Raw genomic sequence first — 14,087 nt, forward strand, 5'->3', positions numbered from 1 at the left:
ATGGCAACCCACTCTAGTATTTTTAATTGGGAAATCCCATGGGCAGAGGAGCCTGCTGGGTTACAGTCCATGGGGTCACAAAAGAGTCGGTCGGGACTTATCGACTAAACAACAACAACAAATGTCATAAGGTTGTTTGAGGAGTAAATGAACTCACTCAAGTGATGTCCTTAGAACAGGACCTTGGCTGCTGTTGTTGTTATAATCACCATCATAATTTTTGGTTTCTCTGTTAGTTATTTTCATAACTCTCAACAAGAAAGATTTTCAGTTCTTACTTTTTCTCTTCCTCGGTCTGAGGGCCTCGGAAGACTGAGGGCCTGGCAGTCAAGGGGCATGGACAGTCATCAGCTGCTGAAAACAGTATCCTTGGGTGACACTGCAGCAGGAGAAAAGGGCCAGCTGGACTGCTGCCGAGAAAGATCCAGAATTCTGCCTGGTCTGAGCCATGATTAGTTTAGGTATCTGCCACAGTAGTGGAACCAGTTGCCTAGGCTTTTACTTTTCCCTCAATATTTAGTTATGAAAACTTTCAAACCGACAGAAAAGTTAAGTGCGGTTTACCATAATATGCATATATCCTTCATCTAGATGTTGCAATTGTTGACATTTTTCCATGTTTGCCTCATCATATACCTGTCTTTGGGCTTCCCTGGTGGCACAGACAGTAAAGAATCTGCCTGCAATGCAGGAGACTGGGATTCAATCCCTGGGTTGGGAAGATCTGCTGGAGAAGGGAATGGCTACCCATTCCAGTAATTCTTGCCTGGAGAATTCCAGGGACAAAGGAGCCTGGCAGGCTACAGTCCATGGGGTTGCAAAGAGTCAGACGAGTGACTGGGCACACCACATACCTGTCTTTCCCTTCTTTCGTTCATTGATCCGTATGGTTTATCTGACGAAGTTTGAAAACATGTGTTTATTTGGCTGTGCCAGGTCTTGGTTGTGGCACACAGGATCTTCCATCTTTGCTGCGGCGTGCGGGATCTCTAGTTGCAGCATGTGAACTCTTAGTTTCAGCATGTGGGATCTAGTTCCCTGACCAGAGATGGAACTGGAGCCCCTGGAGTTGGGAGCACAGAGTCTTAGCCACCAGACCACCAGGGAAGTCCCCTCTGATGGACAATAAGTTAAAGTATTTAAAAGCAGTACTCTTAAACCCTTAAACATTTTAGCATTCAAGTCACTAGAGTTCAATGTTCACAGTTCAAAATGAGCTAAATTTTGCATAAGTGAAAAGCACACACTTTACTTGTGCAGTTTTGACTAGTGCATATACTGTAGTGATATATAGTAGTAGTGGACTAGCCATAGTGGTTTAGTCGCTAAGTCGTGTCCAGCTCTTGTGCCCCCATGGACTGTAGCCTGCCAGGCTCATCTGTCCATGGGATTGTCCAGGCAAAAATACCGGGGTGGGTTTCCATTTCCTGCTCCAGAGGATCTTCCCGACCTAGGGGTTGGATCCATGCGCGTTGCAGGTGCATGCTTTACCAACTGAGCTACCAGGGAAGCCCAACAAACCCCTATTCAGATAATGAACATTTCCATCATCCCATAAAGTTTCTTTTTATCCCCCCACTCCAGCCCCTAAAGCAATCATGGTTCTGATATTTTTATACATTAACTGTTAAATTATTAAAGTTGATACATGTATGCTCTGGGAGTGACCTTAATTAAAAATTTTGTTGGTTGGTGGCTAGAAATTCACTGTTCCCGTCTACAGAATATGGAGACCATAGTCAACGCCATGGGAGAAGGCAATGGCACCCCACTCCAGTACTCTTGCCTGGAAAATTCCATGGACAGAGGAGCCTGGTAGGCTGCAGTCCATGGGGTCGCCAAGAGTCGGACACGACTGAACAACTTCACTTTCACTTTTCACTTTCATGCATTGGAGAAGGAAATGGCAACCCACTCTAGTATTCTTGCCTAGAGAATCCCAAGGATGGGGGAGCCTGGTGGGCTGCCATCTATGGGGTCACACAGAGTCGGACACGACTGAAGCGACGCAGCAGCAGCAGCAGCAGCAGTCAACACCATGATACCAGCAGTGCCTGGGACTGGAGATGCAGTGCTGACAGCCAGGCCCATTCTGGTGAGGGCCGTGGTCTGAGCCCTGAATGAGCCATAGTATTTAAGTTCCTGTGCCGTCTTGCGTGCATAACTCCTCCTGGATGTACCACATAAGATGCTACTGGCCAAAATAAGGGAAGAACAAGTTCCAAACATCTTAAAATTAAAAGCCTTTATTATTTGACAAAACACAGTTCCATTAGGTAGGAAGGCTCTACAGAGGTCAATGCATGAGTTGACTGGTATCCTCATGGACTAGGATTTCCTGGCATGTTGGCAACGTCATCCCTCGAGGTGGCAATATGGCTGCCATGATTCCAGCCATTATTTCTGATAGATGCAAAACATTATAATTTCACACTTCATTTTGCTAAAATTCTACTCTGCCTGCTTTCTTCGCATATTTGAAGTGTCTAGCCTCTCTGGTTTGGCTCTTTGCTTTGCTCCGTGGAATTCTTGACTTTGGTTTTGAGGATCTTAGCTCTTCTAAGTGGAAAAGGTACTTTCTTTGAAGTGAGAAAATCAGACCCTCCTCAGCATCATTAAACTCCTCATGAAAATATTCTTTGTAGGCCCTATGAACTTCAGAGACAATTAATAGATCTCATGAAAGAAAACTTGAACCTTCCAAAATCTGTAATTCTGATTTGTTGTCTTACTTAATAATTTATTTCCCTGAGAATAATACTTAACTTGGCATGTAGATTCTGAAAAGGATAAATATTTGTGAGTTTTTTCTTTGTTAAATCAGAAGAATGTTATTACCACCCCCCTCTTATCTCACATGGTTGGAGGGGAAAAGAAACACAGACTCTCTTACGATTTTGCTTTAGACTAAGTGTTTAGAAGAATCAAATCCCATGGCAATTAATGCCTCCTCACATTGCCCTATTTTCTGTGGGAGGCTGAAAAAGGAAGTTTCCCCTGTGTTATTTTTTTAAGAGAAGCACAGTTTATCCCAGAAATCTTCCACTAACCACTCCCCAACCGACTTCCCCTCATATTATCTTGGGCAGTAGGGGTCACACAGAGTCGGACACGACTGAAGTGACTTAGCAGCAGCAGCAGTTGTGTGTCATAGCCCCTTTTAGAACCAATCTCTAGCAAAAAGACAAGCACCATGACAAGCTTAGACTGATTTTTCTAAATACATGTACAGGGCTAACAGACAAGCTAATAAAATCAGGGCTCTGCCTACAAAGAAGAAGAAAGGAAAATGGATTTGCATATTAATAATGCAGATTCCCAGTTCCTGCTGCTGGTTGCTCCTAGGGTTGTCCCACTTCTGGCCTGACACTTTGATTCTTCTTTTCTCCCTCTGGTTGAGTGAACTTCAAACACTCAGGCCTCAAAAAATAGGAGCCTCTCAAGAAGGAGTGGCTTAGGAGTAAAGGAAGTACCTGCCCACATCTCTCAAGGGGAAAGTACCTAAACTTGACTGTCTGCATATCTTTGAGGCTTTATTATCAATCAGACTTTCTGTTGCAAGTAACTAGATTTAAGCACAAAGAGAACTTACTGATTCTTAGAATGGAGAAGTCCAAGGGGAATTGGATTTCAGGCATGGCTGAATCCAGGTGCCTGTAGATTCAGGACTGTGCCTCTCTCCTTCTCTCACCTCTGTTTCCCCCAATATTGATTTCATTTTCAGGCAGGTCCTTTCCTCCCCGAGCAGTTGTAACCTTACAGCTTACCAGATAAGTCACCAAGTCAGAACAAAAACTCAGCTTTCTGAGCAGCTCTGACGAAAGTCCTACAGCTCTCAGTGGCTTTATTTGGATGATGTGCTCATTTCTGAAGCTGGGGGGTGAGGTTGGCCCCATCCAGATCACACAAAGAGAACAGAAGGATGGTTCCCAAAAGGAGATGAGATGTGGGAATTAATGCCCATGAGGCTAACTTATCTCTTATATAGAGAGAGTCAGCCATTGGAGGCACCAAACAATCCTGTTTTATCATAAAGAGCAGTTTAGTTGCTAACAGGGTGATAAGGGGCTAAATTAGCTGGAGGTGGTCAGGGAAGGCATTGCGGAAAAGCCGATGTTGGAAGCAGAACCCTGAGGGATAAAAGAAAGTATTTCAGAGGAAGGGACCTACAAGGGCAGATGACCAGAGGGAAATCAACATTTGATGGATGAGTGCATAAATACATGAATGAATGGATGTACGGATGGAAGCCTATAGGTGGGGACTGTATATGAGAGCCCATCTCTCTGCTCAGAAGGAACCCATGAGCCCTCATAGTGAGGTAGGAGATACATGGGCTTCAGGTTGGAAATTTATAATCAGCCACCCTTCTGCTTGCATTTCTTGAGATAAGAGATAGGTAGGCTCCAGTTGAGGAATTTACAGGGAACAAAAACAGGGTAAATAGCCAGTCTTTGTCTCTTACCTCAAGGGAATAATCACGGCAAGGACAAAGAAAGGAAAAAACCCTGTCTGATAATGGAGACACTACACATGCGCAGAAAGGCTCCTAGGAGTCAAAAGTCAGAGGATAATTCCAGGCTATCATGAGTCTTACTTCTCCCAGAAGCCTTCACTTCGAGTTCCATTTTGGCTAAAGTATGCATGTGCACCCCAGGGGAGGGTCCTGAGACAAATTAACCAGGAGGGGACAAAGGGAGGTGATTGGCCTGAGGGAAGATGAAGACCCGGAAAATTGATCCTTTATAAAGGATTCAAAGTTCCCAAAGGCGTGACTCTGCGCCTTTTCGCATATATTTTTCTTTTCAATAAACTTCTTGCTTTACTCTTTGCCTTCTGCCTCCTTGTCTAAACTTGTTCTTGACTAGGCAGGCAAGACTAGAGACTCTAGCCCTAACTGCTGGCTCCTGTAATCCAGTGGTTAGGACTCCCGGTCTGGGAAACAAAGACCTTGCTTCCAGCTGCAGCTTACTGCCCCACGCAACCAAAATTAGTAGTGATGAGGGAGCTTGAGTTGGACTGTAGACCTTGAGGGGAGGTGGGGCATGCAGCTGTTGCCTGCAATGAGGAGATGAAGGGGTGTTTGGACTCCCCAAGAGCCAAGAGGAGGGGCAGAGAGTGGACCCCACCTTGGAGACCACGTCTCACTCTCCTCCCTCTACTCCTGAGGCTCCTGCAGCTGCCCCGAACCCGTCTCCCTGTGCAAAGCTTCCCCTCGCCTCCCTCTCTCCCTCTCCCACAGCGTCCTCACTTCCTCTTTTCTGTTCCTCAAACAGACCAAGCTTGTTCTCACCTCTGGTCCTTTGTGCCTGCTGTTACCACTGCCTGGAACACTCTTCCACAAGCACTTTGCGAGGCTAGCTCCTTCTTAGCTCTCAGGTCTCAGCCACGTGTGCCCATCTCAGAGCCGCCCACCTGGACCACCCCAAATGAATCACAGCCCCTTCCCAATCCCACTGACCTACTTTATTTTCTTTCTTGGAAACTGTCCTGTTTGTGAGCCTGTCAAAGTCCCAGCTGTCACCCCAGTGCCCTGGACCACAGTAGGTGTTCCAAGCACTCAGGATCCAGCAGCTCAGAGCACCCCCCTTGCCGGGGACTAACACCTCTGTGCTCCCTGTTTTCCTTAGTGTGCTAGTGCCCTCTCTGCACCTCAGCTTCCTCCTCTGTGAAATGGGCACAGCAATAGACATGACCTCTGACAACGTATGTAAAGCGCACAGAGCATGTGCAGCCTGGCTCACAGTAGGTCCCTCATAAGTGAGCCTCTGTATTGTTATTATTAGCAGTTCAGGTTTGCTATGATGTCTTTGGGAGGGAGTCGGGCAGATTCTAGCCACAACTGGGGCTTCCTGACTTTGTGACCCTCTTGAAGTAACCACCTCACACTAGGATCGTTTTCTCATTGTAAACATGGGGCTCACTGAAGCATCACCACGCTACTTCACTCCCCACCCTCCCCTACACACACACACACACACACACACACACACACAGCTCTTCAGGTTAATGAGTTCATGCAGACAAGTCAGTGCAGCGCTCTAGGCAGCAAAAGGAAAGTGATGGAGGATGTAATTTGTTCTACCAACTATAATCTTCCCTGGTGGCTCAGTAGTAAAGAACCCGCCTGCACTGCAGGAGATGCAGGAGACAAGGGTTCGATCCTGGGTCGGGAAGATCCCCTGGAGGAGGACAAGGCAATCCACTGCCATATTCTTGCCTGGAGAATCCCATGGACAGAGGAGCCTGGCAGGCTACAGTCCGTGGGGTTGCAAAGCGCCAGACACGACTGAAGCGTTTCAGCATACACGCACACAGCTATAATCTGGAGAAGAGTTTCTTGATGTGACTTTAGCAATGACCTCCACCTCCAATCTTTCTCCTCCCCTTACTTCAGCTTTCAAGAATCAACTAGGGGCTGTCCCCCTAATGTAGGGAAGATAGGGGCATCAAGTATCTATCCCAGCTCTCTTGTTTGCCCAGGTTGTCACCGGGTGAAGGCAGCTGGATTGAAAATGTACTCCCAAGAGGATTGGGAGTAGGGGTGGGGAGGGGAACTGGAAGTTCCCCAGCCTCCAAGACCTCTTTCTCTCTCTATCACTCAGAGCTAAGTGGGCTTAACCCTTAGGTCCCTGGGGGATTGGAGACAAGAACTTGGGAAGACCAGGTGTTTTTTTGTGTTTTAAAGACATTGATGGGTTCCTCCCCCCCACCACAAACTTTTAAAAACATGTAACAAAAATGTGAGGTCTGACAAGTCAGACATAGTGTTCTTACCCTTGAAAAAAAAAATTGCAAGTAAGGACATGGAAAACAAAACTACTAAATGAAAAAACATTGCTTTCTGATTTTGAAATGGGCAAAAGACCTGAAAAGACACTTCGACAAAGAAAACTATACAGATGGCAAATAAACATGTGAAAAGACACTCCGCATCACATGTCATTAGGGAAATGCAAGTTTAAACGAAAGTGAGGCGCTCCTAATGGACTTCCCTGATGACTCAGCAGTAAATAATTTTCCTGCAATGCAAGAGACACAGGAGACTTGGGTTCGATCCCTGGGTCAGGAAGATCCCTTGGAGGAGAAAATGGCAAACCGCTCCAGTATTCTTGCCTGGAAAATCTCATAGAGGATCCTGGCGGGATACAATCCACAGGGTCTCAAAGAGTCGGACATGACTCAGCACACAGGAGCACTCATTCGTTGCTGGTGGGAATGCATTTTGGAAGACAGCTTGTCAATATCTTATAAAATTAAACATACCATTACCATATAATCCAGTAACTGTACCCCTTAGTATTTACCCAAAAAATTGAAAATTTATGTCCACACAAAATACTATACATGGATGTTTGCATGCTGTGCGTGCTAAGTCACTTCATTCGTGTCCAACTCTTTGCGACTCTATGGACTGTAGCCCACCAAGCTACTCTGTCCATGGGATTCTCCAGGCAAGAATACTGGAGTGGGTTGCCATGCCCTCCTCCAGGAGATCTTCCCGACATGGGGGATTGAACTTACATCTACCTGCATCTTCTGCATTGCAGGCAGATTCTTTATCTACTGAGTCACCTGGGAAGCCACGTGGATGTTTATTGCAGCTTTATTCATAATTGCCAAAACTTGGAAGCAACCAAGATGTCCTTCGGTAGATGAATGGATTAGCAAGCTGTGGTACATGCCAACAATGAATATTATGTAGCAGTAAAAAGATATCAAACCATGAAAAGGCAAGGAAGGAACTTAAATGCATATTTCTAAGTGAAAGATGCCAATCTGAAAGGCTACATACTGTATGATTCTGACTATGACATTTGGAAAAGACACACTATGGAGACAGTAAAAAGAGCAGTGATTACCAGTGATGAGGGGTAAGGGAGGGATGAATATAGAGGATTTTTTGGGTAATAAGACTGGCCAAGATTAGGGTATTAGATTGGCCAAGAAAACCCAAATGAATTTTTTGGCCAACCCAATATTCTGTATGACAGTACAACAATGGATACGTGTCATTATGTGTGCATGCTAAGTCACTTCTGTTATGTCTGACTCTTTGCAGCCCTATGAACTGTAGCCCCTCAGGCTCCTCTGTCCATGGGATTCTCCAGGCAAGAATACAGGAGTGGGTGGCATGCCTCCCTCCAGGGGATCTTCCCAACCCAGGAATCAAACCCGCATCTCTTACGTCTCCTGCATTGGCAGATGGGTTCTTTACCACTAGCGCCACCTGGGAAGCTCACATGTCATTATACATTTGCTCAAACCCCCAGAACGTGCAACACAAAGAGTGAACTGTAATGTAAACCATGGACTTGGGTGATTATGATGTATCAGTGTAGGTTCATCAATTGTAACAAATGGACCTCTGTGGTGGGAGGCGCTGATAATGAGGAAGTTGTGCCTGTGTGGGAGTAAATGAGAACTTGCTCTACTTTCTGTTCAGTTTTGCTGTGAACCTAAAATTGCTCTAAAAAGGTTATTAATAAAAATTGCTATCAACCACAGTGATTTCCAAACTTCCTTGACTCTAAGAAAGTCACTTTACATCATAACTCAGAATGAACACAGGCTCACAGCAAAAGTCTCCCAAAATAACACTTCCTGACAAACACTGATACTTTGAAATTCCTCTTCCCTTCTACTTGGTTTCTTTTTTTTTTTTAAATGTTTCTTATGACCTTCTAAACCGATCTTGTGAGCCACCAATGAGTCACTATCCACAGTTTGCAAAGGTCTCATTACATGCAAGAAAGGATGGCTTAACACCAGGCGAAAGTGGAGGGGTTGGACACAAACAATATTCTTTTATACCAAATACATCTTTTTGTAGTTTAATTTTTTAATTGAAACATACTTGATTTACAATGTTGTGTTAGTTTCAGGTATACAGCAAAGTGACTCAGTTATACATACATAAATATCTAATTTTTTCAGATTCTGTTCCCTTATAAGGAAACATTGAGCATAGTTCCCTGTGCTAGAGTAGGTCCTTGTTGGTTATCTATTTTATATATCAGTTCATTTCAGTCGCTAGGTCATGTCCATCTCTTTGCAACCCCATGGACTGCAGCATGCTTGGCTTCCCTGTCCATCACCAACTCCCAGAGTTTACTCCAACTCATGTCCATTGAGTCGGTGATGCCATCCAACCATCTCATCCTCTGTCATCTCCTTCTCCTCCTGCCTTCAATCTTTCCCAGCATCAGGGTCTTTTCTAGCGAGTCAGTTCTTCGCATCAGGTGGCCAAAGTATTGGAGTTTCAGCTTCAGCATGAGTCCTTCCAATAAATATTCAGGACTGATTTCCTCGAAGTCCAAGGGACTCTCAAGAGTTTTCTCCAACACCAAAGTTCAAAAGCATCAATTCTTCAGCACTCAGTGATCTTTATAGTCCAACTCTCATATCCATACATGACTACTGAAAAAACTGTAACTTTAACTAGAAGGATCTTTGTTGGCAAAGTAATGTCTCTGCTTTTTAATATGCTGTCTAGGTTGGTCATAACTTTTCTTCCAAGGAGCAAGCATCTTTTAATTTCATGGCTGAAGTCACCGTCTGCAGTGAGTTTGGAGCCCAAAAAAATAGTCTCTCACTGTTTCCATTGTTTCCCCATCTATTTGCCATGAGGTGATTGGACCGGATGTCATGATCTTCATTTTCTTAATGTTGAGTTTTAAGCCAACTTCCTCACTCTCCTCTTTCACTTTCATCAAGAGGTTTTTTAGTTCTTCTTTGCTTTCTACCACAAGGGTGGTGTCATCTGCATATCTGAGGTTATTGATATTTCTCCTGGCAATCTTGATCCCAGCTTGTGCTTCATCCAGCCCACCATTTCACATGATGTACTCTGCACATAAGTTAAACAAGCAGGGTGACAATATGCAGCCCTGATGTACTCCTTTCCCTATTTGGAACCAGTCTGTTGTTCCATGACCAGTTCTAACTGTTGCCTCCTGACCTGCATACAGATTTCTTAGGAGGCTGGTCAGGTGGTCTGGTATTACCATCTCTTTAAGAATTTTCCAGTTTGTTGTGATCTACACAGTCAAAGGCTTTGACGTAGTCAATAAAGCAGAAGTAGATGTTTTTCTGGAACTCTCTTGCTTTTTCGATGATCCAATGGATGTTGACAGTTTGATCTCTGGTTCCTTTATATACAGCAGTGTATATATATTAATCCCAAATTCCTAATTTATTCCTCCCCACTTTCCCCCTTTGGTAGCTGTAAGTTTGTTTTCTATGTTTGTGGATCTGTTTCTATTCTGTATACAAGTTTATTTTATGCTGAATACATTGTGCTTAATGAAAACATCCTAGTTTGCTTTTTTTTAAAAAAAAAATCTGACAGATGGAGAGTGTGCCATGGATAGGCACAGATAGGGAAAGCTAATTCTGTGGGACTAATTTCATTAATTCTTTCACTCATTCAACAAATCTGTGCTGGGAGCCGGGGTGCTGTAGCCGGGAGTCAGCTACAGTGTTGTGCTGGCGCTCCCTCCTAGCAGCTGGCAAGAACTGATTGGGGAATTTTTCGGGAATTTTGGTTGAAATCACATTAGTGACTTGAAATTGCCCATGGTGGGAGATTTTACACTGTGGAAATCAGCAAATGCTACCAGTCAGTACTCACACCCCTCAATTTTGCCCCAGATCCCATTGTTAAACATTCACGAGCACACTGGGGGTCAGCAGTGACCAACACCTGGTCCCCACACAGACAGAGCTTATGTTATAAAGAAGGTAGCATGAGGAGCGTGGTTTACAGAAATATCAGCAAAAATAAACATGATAAATGCTATGAAAGGAAAAGTTTAGGAATTCATGAGAGCATATACAAGGGGGCTCCAAAAAGTCTTCCCTGGAGACATGAAATTTGATCAGACTTGAAGGATGGTAGGATTTAACTAGACAAAGAACGCACGGAAAAGCATTTCAGGGAGCCGGTGGTGTGGTAGAGCACCTGGCGTGGTAGACGTGGAACCAGCTTGCCCGCGACCATAGCGGGCAGATGAGGACTGTCAGATGGCAATACAAGGAAGCTGCTTTCGACCAAAATTAAGACGGTCTTCCTTGACTAGCCAGAGGCAGGACTCCTTCCATTCTGCCTCATAAGACATTGCTCTTGGTTAACCTGTACCAGGGGAATCAGGGGATGTGACTCTTGCCACACGTGAGGAGTCCTCTCAGACACCGTTGTCAAGATGTTACGGGCATTCCTTTCCAACTGATGCTTCTTACTTAGCGTGTAAGCTTGAGGTGATTGCCTAAGCTCTCCATATCACATCTATTAATAAAACATGGGGGCCATCTTGGTACCCACCTCATAGGGTTGTTCTGAGGATTATAAGAGATAATACATGTAGTATAGTATCTGGCACATAATAAGTGCTCAATAAAGTTAGCTACCACCGTTAGTGGAATCTCCAACTTCCCTACTTTCCCCTCAAACCAAACATCTTAGATATGAGGCAGGCTTAAACAAGTTCTTTTACCGAGAGATCAATTTATTAGTTTTGACCCTGTTGCCAGCATCAGAACCCTACTTTCAAATAGACTTAAACAAAATAACCACAAAGGAGATGGAACTTACTGGTACACTAAAAAGTCCAGATGTGTTTGACTTCAGATGTAGTTGGATCCAGGTGCTCGGAGGACCACACTAGAAGTGGGTCTCTATTCCTTTTCCCTGCTCAATGTGACTCTGTGTTGACCTCCTTCTCAGGCTGATTCCTCCCAGCTGGGAGAAGCAGTGGCCCTTGGCAATTTCAGGATCAGCTCCTATCAGCTGAGGAACCCAGACAAAAAAATAGCAATGGCCCCAGAATTGCCTCATTTGTCCAGCATAAACACACACCCATCTCAGAAACAATGACAATGGCCAGAGGTACAACTGGCTGGGCACAATGCATATGCCCATTCCTGGAGGTGGGAAAGAGGGTCATACACAAAACCGTAGGAGCTGAACATGTGGGTGAGGATTCCCTGAAGGAAAATATGGGTGCTGTTACCCAAAGAGGAGAGAATGGTTGTTGGGCAGGTAGGGGGAATGCAAGGGTATCCCCTACAGTTGAATAGATATCTGCTTGGAGGACTCAGGGCTTCCCAGGCAGCGCTAGTGTTAAAGAACCCTATTACGGATGCAGGGGCTTCCCTCATAGCTCAGTTGGTAAAGAATCTGCTTGCAATGAAGGAGACTGGGGTTCGATTCCTAGGTTGGGAAGATCCCCTGGAGAAGGAAATGGCAACCCAGTCCAGTATCCTTGTCTGGAGAATCCCATGGATTGTAGCCTGGGGTCATAAGACTCAGGTACAACTTAGCGACTAAATCACCAATGCAGGATGCTTAAGATGTGCGGATTCAATCCCTGGGTCAGGAAGATCCCCTGGAGTAGGAAATGGCAACCCACTGCAGTATTCTTGTCTGGAGAATCCCATGGACAGAGAGGCCTGGCAGGCTACAGTCCATGGAGTCACAAAGAGTCGGACACGACTGAAGCAACTTAGCATGCATGGAGGACTCAAGGGCATGAATTTAACCACCCTTCTTTCCTCCTTGAACCACATAAGGGAAGTGAGCCACCCAAGCTTTGCTCTTGGGAAGGAAGGTGTCAGGAGTGAAAGATTCTCTTTCTTGTTCATTCTTTTCTCAATCTTCCTCCTATAATCCCCTCTTTTTAGACTTTGAATCTGGTATTCCTCCTCTCTTCCCTGTGAAATTCTATCCTCCTATTTATTTTTTGGATTGCGGCTTCAGTCAGATACTACTAGAAGCTCTCCTCTGACAGTTCTCCTACTTCCAGTAGGTGAAGCCCACGTTTCAGGTTCTGATTGTGAAATAATAAGAATTTGGACTCACCAGAGAAGCAGGCGATAGGTGAATATCTATGAAGGAACTTGTATCTGGATTTGATCTTATGTACTCTGGGGAGATGAAACAGTCTCCATCACGGTGTTGTCTTTGAATGACGCTCAAACCTGAGGTCCACAGGGCAGGTAGTCAGGAAGGAAAGATAGATGTCAAGTTGATGAGAGTGAGAATAAGCTGGAACACAGAGCCCAGGCTGGACTCCATGAGGATGGGCTGAACCCCTTGCCCGTTCTTGTCACCTCTGATGACCTTGGTGTTGTGGGTGTCCTGATGGAGCCAGGGCTTTTTGTGCCCGTGTGCTCTGTCCTGTCCACCTCTTTGTGACCCCCATGGACTGTAGCCCCAGGGCCTTCACCATGGGGCTAAACACACATCTGGAGGGATTTCCCTGGTGGTTCTGTGATTAAGAATTCATCTTCCAATGCAAGAGACCCTGTTCAGGGAACTAAGATCCCACATGCCATGCGCTGACTAAGCTGCAACTATGGAAGCCCTCTCACTCTAGAGTCCTCGCCACAACTAGAGAGAAGCCACGCACCACAGTAAGACCCGACGCAGCCAAATAAGTAAATAAATATTTTTAAAACAAACAAAGAAAAACAAAAAAAACACACCTGGCCCAGGAGGAGGGAGGATTCAAAGGAAGGTGGAGCAGTGGCAGGACTAACGAAGTGAGCCAGCAGAAAAGAGATAGCATTAGGAGCTGCTAAATGGCGGCTACTTCCCCTCTCCCCACCCTGTCCTTAAATCTCCCATAAGAATCTCTTCTGTGGCTGAAAAAGGAATTCTGGGAAGTGTAGTTCTAATCTAAGTGAGTCAAATCATTACAAAGCTGCCACAGTCTATGTCACTTTACACTTAGGCATCTCTTTAAACCATATTTAATCTCCAAATAGAGTAATAAGAAAGTCACGCTTTTAGCTAAAATTAACTACAGTTTACCATCCAAGCTTTCCCCTGGATGAGCCTTCAATAGATTCCAGAGTTCCAAAATAGCTGTGTCAGACAGAGCCTGCCTGTACAATGTTGTCCAGATGGGAGACAGACAGATTGATGCTGTTTTGTACTCCACTGTCTTCCAAGAATCCTCCTGAGGTTTCTTTTTGGGGTGAAGAAAACGTCTAAAATTGATGGTGGTGGTGGTTGTACATATCTGTGAATATACTAAGAATTACTATTTTTGTTGTTTTTATTTTATTGAAGTATATTTGATTTA

The 14,087-nt window shown here is 44.8% G+C and overlaps 1 long non-coding RNA gene across 1 annotated transcript; it reads right to left on the reverse strand.

The window, feature by feature from the left end:
* Nucleotides 1–10,196: 10,196 nt before the first annotated feature.
* LOC113875726 lies at nt 10,197–13,586 on the reverse strand. Its single transcript, XR_003506337.1, has 3 exons — nt 13,486–13,586; nt 12,860–12,978; nt 10,197–11,788 (listed from the first exon to the last, which is right to left on the reverse strand). It is a non-coding gene; the product is annotated as an uncharacterized LOC113875726 (long non-coding RNA).
* Between the last annotated feature and the right edge of the window lie 501 nt (nt 13,587–14,087).

Source organism: Bos indicus x Bos taurus, chromosome 18 (genome assembly GCF_003369695.1).
Source record: "Bos indicus x Bos taurus breed Angus x Brahman F1 hybrid chromosome 18, Bos_hybrid_MaternalHap_v2.0, whole genome shotgun sequence".
NCBI classification, from domain to species: domain Eukaryota; kingdom Metazoa; phylum Chordata; class Mammalia; order Artiodactyla; family Bovidae; genus Bos; species Bos indicus x Bos taurus.